Source organism: Atractosteus spatula, chromosome 11, assembly GCF_055471065.1.
Source record: "Atractosteus spatula isolate fAtrSpa1 chromosome 11, fAtrSpa1.hap1, whole genome shotgun sequence".
NCBI lineage: Eukaryota > Metazoa > Chordata > Actinopteri > Semionotiformes > Lepisosteidae > Atractosteus > Atractosteus spatula.
Genome location: NC_142716.1, coordinates 3,634,973 through 3,653,353, shown reverse-complemented (window position 1 = coordinate 3,653,353; position 18,381 = coordinate 3,634,973).

The window sequence follows — 18,381 nt, the reverse complement described above, 5'->3', positions numbered from 1 at the left end:
TGAGAATGAGAAGTTAATGTAGTGACTCCTTTAGGGGTTTTGTTGCCAGTGAAGAAACATACACTGTCAAGCTATTGGAAAAGAGCTATTCTAATTTATAATATTGCTCTGGAACAGGACAGTCCTGGTCCTAGAGGATCACATACTGACTGGTTTTCCTTTCATTCAACCTTAATTACCTAATTGAAGCCTTAAGTGAACCAAGACGTTGCTTCATAGGAATAGCTTTTTTTTTGTCCATTGAAAAAAAATTGTATTTGACGCTAGTTTTAGCATTTTTTGAAATTGCTCCGACGTTGAAAACGATATTTTGTCTTCATGCTGTTTTGGAAAGCAGTAGTGGCCATGTTCACTCTGTGCACCTGATGTGCAGGTACAGTACCTCTCGTCAGTTTCAAGTGCTAGTGGGAACACTGGTGCTGGCTTTCTGCACTCACAGTCTCCTCTGAGATTGCTGGTACTTGAGACCTTTTCCATTGTAATAATAATAATAATAATAATAATAATAATTGCTTACACTTCTATTGTACTTTTCTGGACACTCCACTCAGAGCCCTTTACAGGTAATGGGAATCCCCTCCACCACCACTAGTGTGCAGCCCCACCTGGATGATTCACAAGTTCTCTCACACACACCAGCTCTCAGTGTGGAGGAGAGCAGAGTGATGAAGCCAATTCATAGATGGGGATTAGGACACAGGAGTAACACGCCTACTCTTTTCAAGAAAAACATTTTTAATGACCACAGAGAGTCAGGACCTAAGTTTTACATCTTATCCAAAGGACGGCACCATTTTACAATATAGTGTCCCCGTCACTATAGTGGGGCATTAGGACCCACACAGACTGCAGGGTGAGCCCCAGCAACACCTCTTCCAGCAGCAACCTTAGTTTTTCCCAGGTGGTCTCCCGTCCAGGTACTGACCAGGCTCACCCCTGCTGAGCTCCAGTGGGCTGCCAGTTGTGAGCTGCAGAGTGATATGGCTGCTGGAGAGATGTGCAGAGGGGCTCCAGAACATGACTTTTGCATGAAATTAAAATGAATCTCTGTATCACTGTAACTTACATATCAGTTCTGTATCTCTAATAGCTTCCCACTTTTTTTCATTTGCTATCGTGAAGCTGTTTACAGTCACTTTTGTGCGCAATGTCACATACACGGAACAGCTGGAAATTCAGAACATGTTCGATATTCTGAAAACAATGTTTAAAAAAAGAACGGAAACCTTTTAATGTACCAGACCAACAGCATAAGCACTTCCTCACAGCCCATATCACGGTACCTCTAATGTCGTACAGTACAACAACACATGCTAAAACATCAAGACAGTTAAGAAACACATGAGCACGCTATTCCTGACGTGAGTTGGGGAAGTACTGCATGACTCTTAATTCGCCAGAAGAAAATAAAATCTGTTTTGTGAAAGGGATTTTCCTAGCCTTAAACAATAGAAACTAGACATCTCAAGTTTTTATCTAATCTAATGCATCTCTTTATATAGCTCTGATTGAATCGCTTGTTTCATCGACCAGTTTTAAGCTGAATATTTTTTCTGTGACTTAAATTCTTTAAGTATTAAACTCTTTACTTAAATTCTTTAAGTAACACAAGCACTCGTCATTTTGCATCGCAATCCTCATAATAATCAGCTTCAAGATTTCAGGGTCCGTGCACCCCCAGATTCACTGCCCAACCATCTGGGTATCCAGTCACTAGGTCGAGCTGACACCCTGTCTTCTTTCAGAAATGGTGCTTGAGGTGCTTGGATCGATCAGCTACAAACAGGCCAGAAGGGTAGAAAGGCTCTCGTTTGCAGCCTGTCTTATGCTCTTCTCAGTGTTGTGTATTAGAATTGAAATCAGCACTGCAACTTGAAATGAAACTGCTAAAAGCAAAAGGCAGAAAAAAAAAAACAGACTACAAGAAAAGAAAAACATTCTTTTGATCTGCCAAATGAAAACAAATGAGCAGGCTTGTGCTCAGGACTTGATCGTCATATCTCTTTATAATAATAAAAATGCATCACGACAAACATCCTGAAAGATAACTGTGTTGGTATGTCTTGTGTAGCTATGCTTAGAAATGTTATCCTTAGAGATGTAATTCTTAGAGATCCTTCTGTTAATGGACTTATCTCCGTTTCCTGGCAGTTTGATTTTTGGTTGTACTGTGTGTGACTGATGCATGCTTTCAGGAAAGAGCATTAAGACGTGAGTGATCTTTTTCCAGACTTCGCAGGGCTGAAAGCTCAGTAACAATGGCTGTCTGCGTGAAAAAGGAAGGGCCTTTGTTAATGGCTCTGGCTTAGAGAACTAAAGAACTTCCTCCTCGTTTGCTAGTATTAGGTAACAACCGTCATGGCACAACATCTCCAACCTTTTATTTTTATAGTATAAAAATATACTGTAATACTATATAATCTTATATAGTCTATATAATACTATATAAACTAAAATCTTAATCTTATATTTGTATGCATTGAGAATTTTAAATCTACCCAATTCGGAATCGTCAATCACTTCTTATTTGTCTCGGGTCACATCAATGACTTGATGCTGAATGAAGGCATGAAAGTACAACAGGCAGTACGGGCAGAGTGAGGAAAGGCACACGTGCTCCTCTGGCACCCATCTTTAAGCAGTCTCCACAAGCTTCGAGCTCCACAGAGTCCTACAGGAGAGTCCCCGCCGACTGGAGGAGCACTACCTCCTCCTCTGATGTCACTGCAAGCCTGCACCTGCCTGGGAAGCTGCCGAGGGAACCCTGGCTGACTAAGCTCCGGCCCTGCCCTGGAAGAGCCCTGCCTGTCGTGCTCCACAGCTTGGAGAATCCCAGGAGCACGACCCAGGCTTGAAATGACAACTTTATGGTTACAGATCTATCCAGTGCAATAAAACTTGATGAGCTATTGTGTCATGTCTAGAAGTTACAAGTATTGAATAATAAACCAATTCCTTTTAATTGAGCCATGAATTCTTGCCGAAAACACTTAGTTTTGGAGTAGTTTTAGAGGTCTAGCCATACAGGGTGTGAGGTAGTGATGTACACCAGGGTGCATTTTCAGGTCTGACCAACGCAGGAGTCGTCCTTACATTCGAGCTACAGTCCACTCACATAGAGACATCCTGCTTGGAAGCCAAGACAGGTGTGAATTTGGCTCAAATTAGTGTGTGCCGTGTCAGATAACCGCTTTTTCAAACGGATCTGTATAAATTAACAACAAATAATGCATTACGAACTTCAGGCCAACCATTCAGAAAACTACACTTTAGGAAGTGGAAAAATTGCATCCTTGTTGTTCACTAATCACAATGTTTGACTCTTCCAAGTCTGAGGTGAGGGATAGTACAAAGGCTGATAAAATTCTCTTCCCCCGTCTGTTACTGTAAATCAACATTCAGCCATTATTAAGAAGCTGCTTATTCTTGATAAAGGTTCCTGCAAGCTAGAATCCACTCTGGAAGCACACAACTCAAGCAAAAACTACACATTGGAAGAAAGCCATCATTTCACGTAATAACATTTCCTAAATAAAAAACCCCAACAAATTCTAACCCTTTTGATGTATTATAAAATTAATTAACTGTAATGGCTTTGGACCACAAGATGCTAACAGGAATAGTAACAGGAATGGGTTCAGAGTGGGATCCTATTTACAATTTATTCATTAACAATGAATTCCAAAAATACAGTCAGTAGCACAGCTTCCCGTAACATCATCCCGGGCTACGAAGGGTATTTTGTAATGTGTTCAGTTCAGTCAGGGATTATTAATGGATCATTCTTACAACATTACATATACTGTAGGTGAACTGAACACTCTTAGGCACAGCAGTTGGGAAATCCTGGCTGGCTTTGAGTCAACTTGATACAAGAAAAAGCAGCTGCTTGCTTAAAAAGGAAAAAAAGTGTCCCTGTTTTTCTGCTCTTTTAAGGTGCTCGTTGGAAGTTGGAACTGTTGTGCAATTTTTGGCCAAGCGTTGATAAGCATGCATTACTGGCGTTGTGGATTTTGGAAAGCATAAAAAAACTGACTTAGAGAACAACATAAAAAACTCAAGTTGCTCCACAAAGAAAAAAGAGAGAGGGAAAGAAGACCCAAACTGTTTCTCAGTACACACAACTTCTTTATTTTTAGAATTGACAATATCTTCCACCACCACTACCACACACACAGCCCTGTCTTTTTTCTCTACCTTGGCATAATGTTATTAAAAATGACATGCCACTGTTACGCCAGACTGGAGCCATGTCCTGTTGAAACAAAGCAGATTTATAGTGTCAGATGGAAGACAGACACAGCATCTAGTGACATCCACACAGTGCTGAGGAGGCCTGGCACAATCTTCAATGCCTGTGTAGAGAGGCAGGGAGATCCTCTGTCTGGGACAGCTCAGGCAGTGTGTAGTCAGTCAAGCATCTCTATCGACTGGTTTTAGTCATTCTGCGTTTGTTTACTTGGTCTTATCTGTCATTTTTACAGACATCGCCTTCATGTTGTTTTTTATGATTCCTAGTAAAAAAATGAAATTCAAATGTTTGATTAACAGACAGAGCACAAGAGTAAGCTTCAGTAATGTCTCCATTTCACTGTTTCAGAAACTCTGGTGGCACTGACACGCTGTATAGTAGTGATACTGAGGGTTTGAGTTAATTCCCTTTAGTGAAATACATCAGACTAAGCAAATTGACGTTTTTTCCTTCTGACCAAACCAATCAATCAAATGAGCAAGTTATTAAAACACTAGCCCAGATGAAAATGGACCTTGCATTCATTATCTTTGGCTGGAGACTGGGTCATACCATAATAATGCATTTGGTTTGGCTGAAAAATGATATTTGTGTCTTAGGATTTTAGTTCACTTGCAATTTATTTCAATAACAGATTTTCTATAATAATCTTTCATGCTGATCTCTCCATTTCCTCCCCGATCAGCAACGATTATTCTTAGTGGTTCGGTTTTCCTGCAGAGACACGGGTAATGTGGCTTATTTTTTCATTTTAAATCATCAATTCCTTTTTTATATATATGTATATGTATATTTACCTAAAATGGTGATTAGCAGGTTCCAGGAGTCTCTGTTTCCTAGCCAACCCTGACTGACTCATCCCAATCCTACCTGACCCAAGTGTGCAGTTGTAACAATATAGCTTTGAGCACAGAAAGAGATGGATCGATATACAGTAGGTAACAGCATATCGATTAAAGACCAACAAGAGCATGTTCACTACCGGAATGCACTCACAGTGGAAAGATTGTCAAAAGGAAGTATGACGACATTCTTATTTCAGTCTCCTTTAGCTCTCATTACATTTGGAACAGTTCCTACTTCACTTTTCCCTTCTTTTAAAATGCCTGTTAGCTTTTCCACAGGCTTCTTTGTTGCACATGAATCACCGCTGAAGTGGCCTCTGTAGTTTAATCTCAGCAGGGCTCTAGTACCAGTTATATCAGCTTGTCAATAATGCATGCCCCTTGCCTGAAAAGAGGATTGGCCTGCCCCTGTTTAAATGGTCATTTATGCACAGAGCCGTTACAACTTCTACAACAAAGCATCTGCATCCAGCTGCTCAATAAGTGACTAGGAGATGTGCGTCATGGAGGCCTACAGCCTCAGCGTGTGGAAGATTGTCTCGCAGTGGGAGAGGAGTTCAGGGCTGGCTGAACTGGTTGCATACCCCAGCTGGCATGCAGTGCTATGCACCAGGCCTCCACCCATTGTTTTTAACACCACATTTATTAAATACAACATGAAATCAACCTGAGGGATGTTCTCAATGTACTGTACCTGTACAAGACTGCGGTTATATCTAACCAAACTGTGAAGTGCAAAGCAAAAAGAAAAGAGAAACCTGGAGCATTTTCACAGCTGTGTCCATGAACTTGAGTTGAGCCTCAACTGAAATCCTGAAACTTTGAGATGCACAGTGGTGAAACTGAAGTCCTAAGCTGAACTGATATCACCGGTTAAGAATCTGCTGCCATGTCAATATCATCGCAGTTATCGGGTTCACCCAAGAAATAAATTAAAGCAGAAGAAAGGCCAGAAATCGCTGGTTTATCTCAAGTACTGCCGGTTTCCCGATGCTCTGTTCTGGAAAGACAGGGAGAACATATATTTCATGAATCTATCATGCCTGAGAATTTCCGGAATTGTGAAAGGTTTGGAACGGCACACTGGAATCTAGAACTGAGGTGCATGGCGTGCACGTCACATCTTGTGCAGTCTGGGAATTTGCTTGGAATGGTAGCTGACAGGGAATCGGTTTGATAATGATGGCTTGACAAGTGAATAACTGTGTCATTAACTGCCGTATTTATGGGCGGTGTGTCAGTTTGCTAAAACAAATGGTTTGCAGGTCGATCACGGAAAAAGAAACACATGGAGAAGGCAGAGCAGAAATTCCATAACGCATAAGCAACTTCAGAAAAGTGCACTGGTTTCCCTAGAGTGGGTGTTCATAGTGTGCACACATCTGGTGTAAAAGTGTCCGTCCGTCCTGTCTTCACTCTGATTTAAATCAGGGGTACTGAAAAAACTCTTAATATTGTTTCCCAGAAAAGTGCCAAACTCAATCAGCCTGACCTGCCCTTTTTACAATCTAAGATTGCATGGTAAAGAACATTCGTAACATCATGACAATATTGGACGAGAAGTTCTCACAATAAAGTCAGAGAGGTTACTTTTTATAATGAGTCTCATGTACAGTACATGCTGGTGCCAGAAATGTACCTGTAGCTATGGATACCCTAGGATTCTGGCTATAATAATTAATACTCCCTCAAGAGCTGTGAATTTCCCTTCGGGACAGACACAATACAGAAGCTCTTTTCCAAACACACGGCCTGATGTAGCTCTAACGCTGCATTATTAACTCTGCTGAAGAGCTTCTCCAATTGCAGGAGCTACATTTCCTTTGCAGTTTCATCTGAAAGAACTGCACATTGTGCCTGAGCTTCACAAGACCAAAGTAGCACAGCGCTTTATAGCACAGTCTAACTGTATATTCTTCCGAAGCACACATGACTGAAATAATCAGTCTGTATAGCCTTATCAATAAGTATAAGTGTAATTGGTGAAAGTTCATTTTGTCAACACTAAGCACAGTAAAGACCAGAGCATTGTGACTTTAAAAACAGAAACATCCCATGTAATCCCGTCTTCAACTTCTGTTTAATTGTTAAGAATTGAAACGTTGAACATTTATGCAGGAACAGTGAATAATAATAATAATAATAATAATAATAATAAAAACTTTATAGAGCACCGTTCATACAAATAGAAGCTCAAAGTCCTTTACAAACCAAGCTTAAAAATAACATCTTAAAATTAAGAGATATACTTTCAGTTGTAGAGGAAAACACAGTAATACAGTAAAGCAACATAAATGTCAATTTATGCTTGAAAAAGAAATAAATAAAAATTATTGTACGATATGTGTCCATCAATAGGTGCAATTAGTATTAATTGTACTCTATGTGGGTTTTTTTCTGCTCATCAAAAAAGTACGTGGTGATTCCCAGGGCACCAAAGTATCAATGAAACAGAACTGAAGTGAACGAATTAATACGGATTTTCAATAAAAAGCAAAATATGAATTTGGGATTCTGATGGACGGCCATTAGATGGTGGCTCTGGTAAGGACAACCTTTTGAAGCATTTAAACCACGGTGGCGTATTGCACAAATGGAATGAGGATGACCTTCTCAGCGGTATGCGCACAAAGCAGATCTAGAATCAGAGTTAAATTCGAAGCACGACGAACACATTTTCCAAAATGCGTTCAAGCAGTTAAAACGGAAAACTGCACACGGGCGTTTAAAGTCCGTCCTCGGAAGAAAACAGGAATGAACCGACCCACATCACGAGATGATGTTGCCAACGACGTGCCAAAACTTTACAGAGAGACTAAAAGCTGTTAAATAGCTAATCAAAGCGAGGACATGTTTGTTGATTAAATAGAGTAGTGTCTGTTATGCTGCTTAGGTCCCCTCTGCTCAGGGGAGCTGAAATGTGTCCTTCAGCAGGTGCGTTTATTATTTATTGTATGTGGTCTTTTTTCTATGTCGGAACCGCCAGTTACACGTTTGGTATCATTACCTGGTCTGCGCCGTTTCCTCACGGGTGTGACGGAGAAAAAAACGCACAAGCACGTCTTTCAACGCGTCACCTGTGCTCCGGATACACGGGAGGTTCTCAGTCAATAGGAGAAGAGGCGTGCCCCTCACAAACATGAGCTAGCGCTGGGCAAGCTGCAGGGGGCGCTGTGCCGCTGAGAGCCCCGGCCAGCTAGGCGCTGGCTGCCCACGGCGGTGCTCGGTTTAGGAATCCCGGTCGCTCTGTGCTGGAGCCCTGGATAACGGGCGAAGCTCGGCCTGCCCTCGGCCGGGCATCCGTACCTGCCGAAGCACAAGGTAATCCCAGCCCCCGCCGGAGGTATGCTTTTCATGGAAGGGGAGCCTTTTGAGGGGTGTGCACGCAGAGGGTTTTGGTGCATTGAGTGAGTTCGGGAGCGTTTTACCAAAAAAAGGCAAATGGCAAATCGTTTGTCAGATGTGTATGTTTCTTCTACAGTACCCCCACAATTAAAATGTTACAATATTGAGCCTCAGTATCCAGAGGAGTTCTTGGATACTTAGTTTCACTCTCTCAGTTACACCCTGTTGTGCTGCTACGTCGGACATGTGTTTTTAATTTTTTTTTTGTATCTGTTAACTTTGTGAGTGAGAAGAGGAGATGAAATGGTGGGAGGGGGGAGAGCCGTAGACAACACGAGCAAAAGAGACTTTGATGGGAAACTGGAACAGCTGGAATTTCTGCGAGCCAGACGTGCAGTTTTTCAAGGCCGAAACGTTAAATAAACCGTCCTCCGATAACAGAAACTTAATTTTAAAAGAGCTACTTGGCCTTTGCCCCCTGACTCCTTCATATGCCTCTTAAGTCTGGACAGAAATTCCTGTTGTCAGATTCTTGTGAATTTGGAGGTGATCTCCCTTATCGGTTCCCTTTCATCAGCAGGCCTGCAGTAACTCATTAGAGAGCGATTAGAACAATCTTTTTTTAAAAAAAAACTTGTGGTGAGTATTTGGAATGAAAATAATTTAACAAACAAAATGCTTCTGTTTTGAGTCCTATTGTGTGTCTCACATATTTTAAGCATATTATCACTGCTGAAAAAAGTGGTAAAAGACAGAAGATTTCTTCTCTAACCAACAACATCTGGCTGAAATTGCAAGGCAGAGCTTGTTTTTGCTGTTCTTTTTTTAAATGCCCAGCAGACAATGCTTCGTAGATCTTCAATAAAATATAGCCATGTGGAAAAACTCTGCACATTTTGTTCCAACTTCCATACCTAAGCATGAACCAGGAATGCTTGTTTTAATCCCTTGTTGGAAGTGCTCTCCAACGAACCTCCACATCTGTTCCAGTAATGTCCCTGGCGACGTTGTGAATTCTGCTCTTAATAAAACAAAATACTGGATACTGACAACCAGCGCGCTCCGCCATCTTCGCACCCCTGTTCGCTATACTGATTTCTCAGAATATCAGACTCCTCCCTGTGCTATCAATTATGCAATCTAGAGCTGATTAAGAGGAAGAGCACACCAGGCTGAGAAGCGATCGGGGTTTTCTTGTTCGATACGTTTGCTGTGCGGCTCGTTGATGAGCTCAGATGTTTTGCGGTTCACTGTTTCTTGTGTGTGTGTGTGTTTTTTGGACTACAGCGCTGTGCTGTACTTTGTGTACCCGCGGAGGAATTGTATTGTGGTTTGTTTTGTTCAATAGCTGCTTGTTATCCCTCCCCTGTGGGGTGGGGTTTTAATGAATAAAATATCAAAAAGAATTGTTCAGGAATACCTCACTGCAACCTCAGTCTTAATAATTCCCAACTGCTGTGTAAAATGTTGGACAGGATCCAGCGCTTAGTCCTTCGTGCTGGTGCCGTGCCTGAGGAAGTGAAGTGAGCAGAACAAGGGGGATTATGTAGAACATTTCAGTGGCCGAGCAAGAGCAAACTCATTAACCATGAGTAGGAACCCGACCAGGACGGCTAATTGTGGTGCGATTCAGAAGCCGGTCTGTGCTTAAGGACGTGGCAGGCTGGCAGAACGACATCTTTCATCTTGAAAGAAAACCCAATGAAAGGCTGGCGGTCCGCGGCTTTTAAGGATTGCGATCTGCCTCGGCCTCTTCGCAAGAAGTTCAGTTCAGGGGGATTCTGCTGACAGTTTGGGCTCTTATTTATCATTATCGCCACGTCTTCGAATTGAGATGGGGTTTTAGGCACTACGCTTGGCATAAAATTCTAACCTAGCAACACCTAGGTTCCCAGGTGTGTGGCACTGTCATGGACTGTCTTAAGCCTCTTTGCAGCACAATGCAACACACCAAAATAAGGAGGAATACATCTGATTCCCTTGAGCTAGGAAGCAGGTCTGCGTTTACCACGTACCTGTAGCACACTTTGTGTCGATCTCTCTATCTCTGTCTTACACATCTTGACATTTGTCTGCAACTGAAGAGTTGCCCCTCTTAGACAAGCAGTTCTGTTCACCTGCCGAGAAGCATACTCATTTTATTTGGTTAAATTGCCCATAATAAAGGTTTGATTGGTGGGAATACAAAATGTACTTCGGCTTTGGGGACTAAGGAGTTCCTATATGCCATTTCGTTCACACTGCTATCAGTAACTGTACTGTTTTCAATTTTCATGGCAAAGCAGTTATTTTGAGGTAGGCTTTTTAAGTGACTTCATATAATCTCGGGTTCAGTAATGTCCAATAGAAATAATATCTAATTTAACAAATAAACAAATTAAGCATGCAGGGCTAACATGGATTTCTGCTACAAGTGGAATTGCAATTGATCAAGAATCAACAGAATAGTAAGCCATCTCACCAAATGGATCTTTCTTAATTGTATGTTTCTCTTCTGCATTAAGCATTTCATTGCACTTGTGCGTATGACGAAGCAACTGAACTGCACTGCATCCCCTTTAGTTCAACAGGATGTTATAATGATCTGGAACTGCTGTAGAAAGAAAGAAGTAGCGATACCAGGCTATGCAACTCATTTTGGAAGCTGGTTTTTATTCCCTGTCAGACAAAATAACAACTGGAGCATGTTTCAGATGGCTGTGGATTGGAGTATGAAAGGGATGGTTGATTGTTCCCACTGCTGGTGCTTCTTTAGGTTTCTGCTGTGCAGTGAGTGTTCTGACCATCCCAGAGAAAACGCAGGGGAGACCACAACATGAGGCACACTTGCACAGAGTCATGGAAAAAATTCACTGATTCACGTTTGAAAGTCTAAAGGAGGAGGGAAAAGTCAAAACAAAATAAAAACCCCCAACAGCATGGCTAGTTTTACTTCTGTAACCGGGGACTGTAAGCAGCATGTAGGAACTCTGCAGTGTATGAACTCTGCAATGCATTCTGAATCTACCTTAAAATATCTATGCTAAATATATACCGCACTACTAAAGCTGATTTTGTGTAAGAAATGAAACAAAATAACTAGATCGACAGAAAGTGGCATCTTCCTAAATCGGCGCACACAGATGCAACCCTTTGAACTCTGCATTCGTGGTGTCTAGAGCAGCCCTAGGGCAATGGAAATGAAAGGTGTGGTGGTCAATTATCTAACATGGCCGTGAGCACTGATGACTGCAAGACACCTGGGCCTTGCAGAGGCTGGCAGGCTGGCGTTTTCCGGCTGTGACAGCGGCTGCTGTCAGGAACGTGATTCTGACCCATCTGTCGTGCGTCGGTGGGGTTTCATGTGAGCCCCCTTCGTGTGCCCTGGCATTGCAGAGCTTCAGAGTCGCACCCGTGTGCTTCGGTGACATCCGAGGCAGTCTGCAGCCACCTGTTGGGACACTCTTGGAGCAAACGCACATTTTCTTTAATGGCTGCTCAGTGTGTGTGTCTACCGAAACACTGCACTGTTCCCACAGGTGTTTCCATGGATACTTTTCATACAGTACGTTCACCAGTTTTCATCCAAAATGTGTAATTGGTTGCTGTATGTGCTATGTGTGAATCACAAGAACCTAAATAGATTTGTTTCTAGCTTTGTTATGTTTGGCATAGAGCTTTTTTTTTTTTTTTTTGCTGTTGTATATTAAATTAAGAATACCTTCCCACATGCCCCTCGTCCTGGCCACCATTATCACCATTCGAAGACTTTTTCAATCACCACCAAAATGTTCGTTCATGAACGCAATCATTGACTGCTTTGTGATAAAATGATGTTTTCCTATAAATAAGTCACATTTCACATTTCTCAAAATGTGTTCTCCTGTATTTTTGTTATTTGGGCTCTGCTTAACATCTCGATTGCATCGATGCCTTTTCTGTGTGCAGGTTTGCAGTTGTATTCAACTGTCAGGTCTGGGGCACCAAAGATGTAAGCTCAATGTCTCTGACCATGATGAAGACATGTCAGACTGTCCTTTACATCTTTGTTGATGTGATTCATTGAGTGATTGAGTACGTCGCTTCTCTCTTACACTCTTATTCTGCATGAACATTTAAGTTTCAGTTAAAGCAAGGTCTGGCAAAGTCTCTCTGTGTAATTGTAGTGACTTTCTACAGGCTGGGACTGCCGGAAAGATACAGCCCATTTCCAGTGGAAAGACTGCATGGATAAATGTGGCAGTGACATCAGGAACCCATTCTAAAGCCATAGGTGATGCAGAAATAGGTTTCAGTGACTGGTTTTCAACTTCATAATTACCATATGTTAAAGGATAAGCTTGTTAATTTAGGAGAAAACCAGTTACTGATGATAGTATAATTAATGTTAACAGTGATGCTCCTTGCAATATATAACATCCTTCTCCGCATTAACTATAATACATTGCCATCGTCCGTTCCAGCTTTGCTAAGTGGGTATTTTTCCAGTGAATCACACTCCTGCAAGACTGCCAAAGTCTATGAAGAAGAATTAATTTAAAGTAGATTTGGCACTATGTAAGCGAACACACTTGTCCACTATAGTGCACAAGATTGAGAACTACATTTTGAAATTAAAAATAGTGATACCCTGTCCTGTATTTAGCCTAGGCTGCATTAGAAGAATGTATATCCTTAAAGAATTAACACACTCAGAGTAACACACTGTAAATACATTTCTTTTCAGACTTCATCTGAAATGAGCTGATTTGGGTTGTAAAGAGAGTGGTGTATTTTTCAACGAATTCTGAGCGTGCACCTCAGTCTTATTTGATTAAGACAGTGAAAATGCAGTGCTGTCTGATTTGTGTCCCAGATCGGGTTCGTGCCACCGTGTGTAAGAGCTTCACTGTGTCGAAGAGTAATAAAGTATATCAGAGAACAAGAAGGAAGCTCAGCTTGTGGTTCGTTGAGAAACTAATAATATAGTGCTAGAGAAATATTGGGGTTGCTTTTGAAATGAGGTTTAATGTGAAAGGTCGAGATTAATGAACAGGAAATGGATTAGAAAACCCTGTTTTCAGGCACAGTTAGTACTTGTATTTAAACTTTTTAATGCTAATCCTTCCATTACAGTAGCAGAAATACATTAGTGGTAATTCTACATTAATGAAAGCCGGAGCAGTTAAAACAGCTCTATAAATATCAAAAACATGGTCTCAAGAGGAACCCTTTTAAATTCAAGCAATTTTATGTGTTACTACTCACTTTAAATCTACTCCTTAAATCTGCTTCTCTGTTTTACGATCCTCCAACCATTCAATAGCTGGTTTGGTAGCAGTTATTTTAAATGACCTCCATTAGTCATCCCAGGCACAGTACAAAATAAAAGTGAAATGCTGGAAGACAGTTTTACTATTGCAGTTTATGACAGGTATATAACATTACAGGCCAGCTCTTATTAGAACTGTACATTTTCTGATGTGTCGTGTTCCTCCTGGCTTAGCTATAGACTCGCAGGATTATCATGAAGTCCTAGAAACAGCAATTAAAAAGGGGTGTCAGGTTTAGAAGAGTAACATTTGTAAAATTTCCTGTCTGTGCTTTTTGGAAAGAACATTTTGAAGATGAGCAAGATTGTACAGCGTACAAGAAACTGTAGCTGCAAAGGATCTCTTGAAGAAAAATAAGTGTTCATGACTAGAATGGAGATGATTTCAGGTACTGTTCAATGTATCACCATGTTATAAAAAAGGCTATGGTGCCCTGGAATCGTTCCAAACCTTAGGTACTGTACATTCTCAGGCATAAAAGATTTGATTACCCTGACAAGTTAAAACCCTGTGAGTGGACTTTATTCAAGCATTAAAGTTTCTTGCAGGTATTTGAAAATGGTACCCAGTGGACGTCTTTAGGATTTACACTGAAACAGAACCCAGAGGTCACAAGTGGACAGGGAACAGGAGGCAGTGTTCATACGAAGGGTTGTTGAGGGGTGGGTGGTGCAGTGGTTAGCATTGCTGGCTTGCAGCGCCGGGGTCCTGGGTCCAGTTCTGGACCTGGGGTGCAGCCAGCGTGGTGTTTGTACAGTATGTTCTCCCTGTGTTTGCATGAGTTTTTCTCCAGTTGTTTTTAATTTCCTTGCACAGCCCCAGGGCATACTGGTAGGTCAATTGACCAGTGAGGAAATTGTCCCTGGCATTGAGTGTACGTCTGTCTTCGTCAATCCTGCGGTAGACTGGCGTCCCATCCAGGGGGTGTCCTGCCTGGAACCCGTAGCTTGCCAGTGTAGGTTCCAGCTCCCCCACGATCCTGAATTGGATGAAGCAGTTAGGAAACGATTGAATGGTAGTTGAGGTCTGGAAGAAACTGATACCCTGGCTGGCTTTAGGGAAATGAACAGAATAATCGCCTAATCACAACCAATCAAGCTTGTAGTAGGGAGTAAAATGCAATAATTAAGAAATACGGCATGCATAAAACACATGCTTCTATTTTGTAACTATATAAGTCTTTTTGTCATAATTTAAGAACCTTGATGTATTTCCCAGAATGTAATGGAAACCACAGATAATGATTTAAGTGGTAGTACAATTGATTTTGTGCCATAGTAGCTCCTGTAGAACAAGCGTGTGCCATCGCATTAATTTTACGTAACTGTAATAAATCCGTGTCGCTTTAAGTCTTAGAATAGACCATTCCTTTTTATTCTGTTCCCATCCAATGTGGAATCGCCAGTTTTGTGTTCATGACTCATCTTATAGCAGCAACCCCCAGTACGCACAGGGGAGAATGAGGGATTACTAACGGGACCTCTGGCCTGCTTGCCCCTGGACCCCTTCACATTTTCACAAGCTGGGCAACAAGAAGCTCTGCATCGACTGCAGGAGAGGCGAGTCTCTCGCTGACGTCACTGTAGGTGCCCAGCACGTTGCAGTAGTCTATTTCCCACCATTTCACCTGGATAGCAGTCTACTTCACAGACTGGTGTTTCATTTTTAGGCAATGAATGTCTTTTCAAGATAATTACAATCAGCTACAAAATGTGCATTTCCCCTCTCGAAGGTGTAAGCCAACCATTTCCTAGACTGAAACCCAAATGATTTCACTGGGAACAGCACCATCCAGTAACGGAATGCTCTGGGAATGTACGGGATACTTGGTGGAACAGGTTTGGCTTTATCTGCTTGGTAAATGGGCAGCTTCCTGGCCACAGGACAAGGAGACTCGAACCCCATTCAGACTGGGTGAGCCCAGGGGCAGCTGCAAGGTGGAGGAGGGAGGCTGGAGACGAAAGAGAAGGGAGGTGTTTGTGTTCGATATATAGAGCTAAAGTCCATTAGGATCTGGGATTACGAACAGCTGTGTGTGATTGACTTGTGGTTGTTATTGCTCCTGAACATCCGTTAATAACTTCCATTTATAGTCAGTGCTTGTGATTAAACGGAGAGCTTTAAACGATGGCGATAGCAAGCTTTTTGAGCCCGTCATAAGACCTGTTCTCCCTTATGGTTGACTAACACATTTCTGATAGAGTTTCATCCTTCTTCCTGCTTAGAGAGAAGGTTTCTTCAGAATCGACTTGAGCTCTTTGAACTGGAGGCTAACTGGAGGTGTTTTGTAAAGAATATCATCCGTCCGCTAATGTTAGAGTTGCCCGATGAATTTCATTCTTGTCTGAAATAAAAAGATGGAAATGAACATTCCCCGAGGGGATTGATCGATTTCCTGGCGGGAGATAGCAGCTGGCGTGGAAGGTCACTGGGAAACACACAGTCCCTCTCGCATGCTCTGGCACAGCTGTGAGCACCATGGCCAAGAAAATGATTTGCAGTATGACACTTGCACAGGAAGTTTTCCTTTCCCTCAGATTTAGATTCGGGGTTGCTCAGGCATTTTAGCGCCTGAGCAGTTTTTTGAGCGATCCATCAGATGTCCTGTGACATTATTTTGCAGGGAAGCACAGAATATTCTTGGAGCACGCGCCACGGATGATGAGAAAGAAATGCCGAGCATTTGTTTGCTCAATGCTAACTGATCAAGTTCTCCTCATCGGGCCCCTGTGTGCTTCTGTTTGAGAAATAATAATTGCACAAATTATGACCTTTGCTCAAATCTTGATTTGTTTCAGTTATCGAATTTATGAATACCTAAGAGACCAAGCATATTAACGGTAAGAGTGGAGTATTAAAGCTTGCCTGCTAAGGATTGCTTTTTAAAAGAGGCTCCCATGATGAATTTGGTGTCAGTGTGATGTGTGCACTCATACCTGTGATGGCCAATAGTTTCCTGTGTTTTTCACTTTTAAAAACTCAAAACTCCTGTGTAATATAAAGACATTTGACAGTGAGCTGAAAATGGAAACATTCAAAAATGTCAACTTAAAATATTCATTTTAAATTCTTCTCAAATTGTTCTTCGTTAACATTTTAAAGGAGCAGTCGAGCTAGTTCCTCAAATCAGATTGATTGCTACAAGGTAGATGTTTCCTATTGAAATTAGATTTATTTTCCTATTTTTCCTTATTCTCAGTTTTCTGTCCTTTTTTTGCTTTTGCAATTTCTGTAGCCACTGTCTACTAAAGTAGGCATACCGTATAGATGGGGCACTGTCCTATTAAATGTTACGTAACTGTACTATATAAAGTTCATTAATGCTGACATTTAAATAAATGGAAGTGCTTTAATGTCATACCATTCTTTGATTAAAATTAAGTTAGTTCACTTGCACCACTTTATTTTTCAGTAATTGGTTTAGTTCGTTAAGGAATCCTAATGTTTTGGGGATGCTGTATAACATGAGGTGGCATTCTTATTCTTATTAAATGTGAAAAGATTCTGCTGCCTAGTTCTGAGCCCTCCCGATATCACTTTGCAGCAAGCAAAAACATAGTTTACATTGGCTTTTCAGTCTTAGCCTTTTTTTTATTTCGAAAAAAAAGGAAAGGCTAATCGATACAAGAGCAACTCTTTTCATTTTTGCTACAGCAGAACTTGTTCTGTTCACGCAGAGGGACTGGTCTGTTCTGAGAGTCCACAGTACGAGGGTGCCGGTGCGGCCGACACAGACGCTGTCGTTCCCCGTAATTACTCTCCTCTCCCTGGTGGCTCAGTGGGATCGTTCTGTTCTCCTGTACCTGCAGGAAATGCTCAGCGTGGCCTGCGGATGAGTCTCTCGCGCGGCGTTTCGGACAGAAGGACTGGAAGCCTTTGCATCTCTCTCTTTTTCTACGGCTCTTCAGCGTGTCCACTAGTTTCTCGATCAACGGAGACATGGCTGTGTCCTCATCTACAGTACAACCAGATGCTACTCCAGCACAAACACAGATGAGCCTAGACATCAGAGATACATTTGCCTTTTGCGGATTTTTTATCTCCCATCTTGGCAGTGGAGTGAAATCAGCCTGGGCCTGTGAAGTGACCTTCCATGGGCCAGGTGGAGGAATGTTCGTTACCAAACCGTGTCCACAATGCTTTCTTTGGAAACGTAGTAATGATGGCATAGATTTAATAATAGCCCAAAAGGTCCACTGTCAGAAATCATCCTTCTGCAGGTAGATTGCCTATGAATGCAATCTGTTCTGTGGAGAAACTGATGGATTCTTCCCATTAAGAAAAACAGAGCAAGAGGGGTATAGAGGCAGTGAGATCTCTTTGTAATTCTTTGGAAACATTCCTGATGGAAACATCACAAACTTATGTTTTTGACAAACAAATTCAGGATAAATTCAGCATTCGTTGGAAATAAAAGATGAATAGCACGTGCTGTAAATTAGCATTAGTTTTAGGACCTGTAAAGTGCTGTGCTTCACTAGTTCGATCCTAGTTCAGTAGGCCAATCCTAGTTCCCACAGAATCACCAACATTTCTATACACATTGACTGTGGAGTATATTTATACAGCTAGGTAAGGTTACAGCTAGGTTACTGAAGCAAACATACATCCTGAATCTGATTAAGGAGAAATACAACAGATTTAGAAA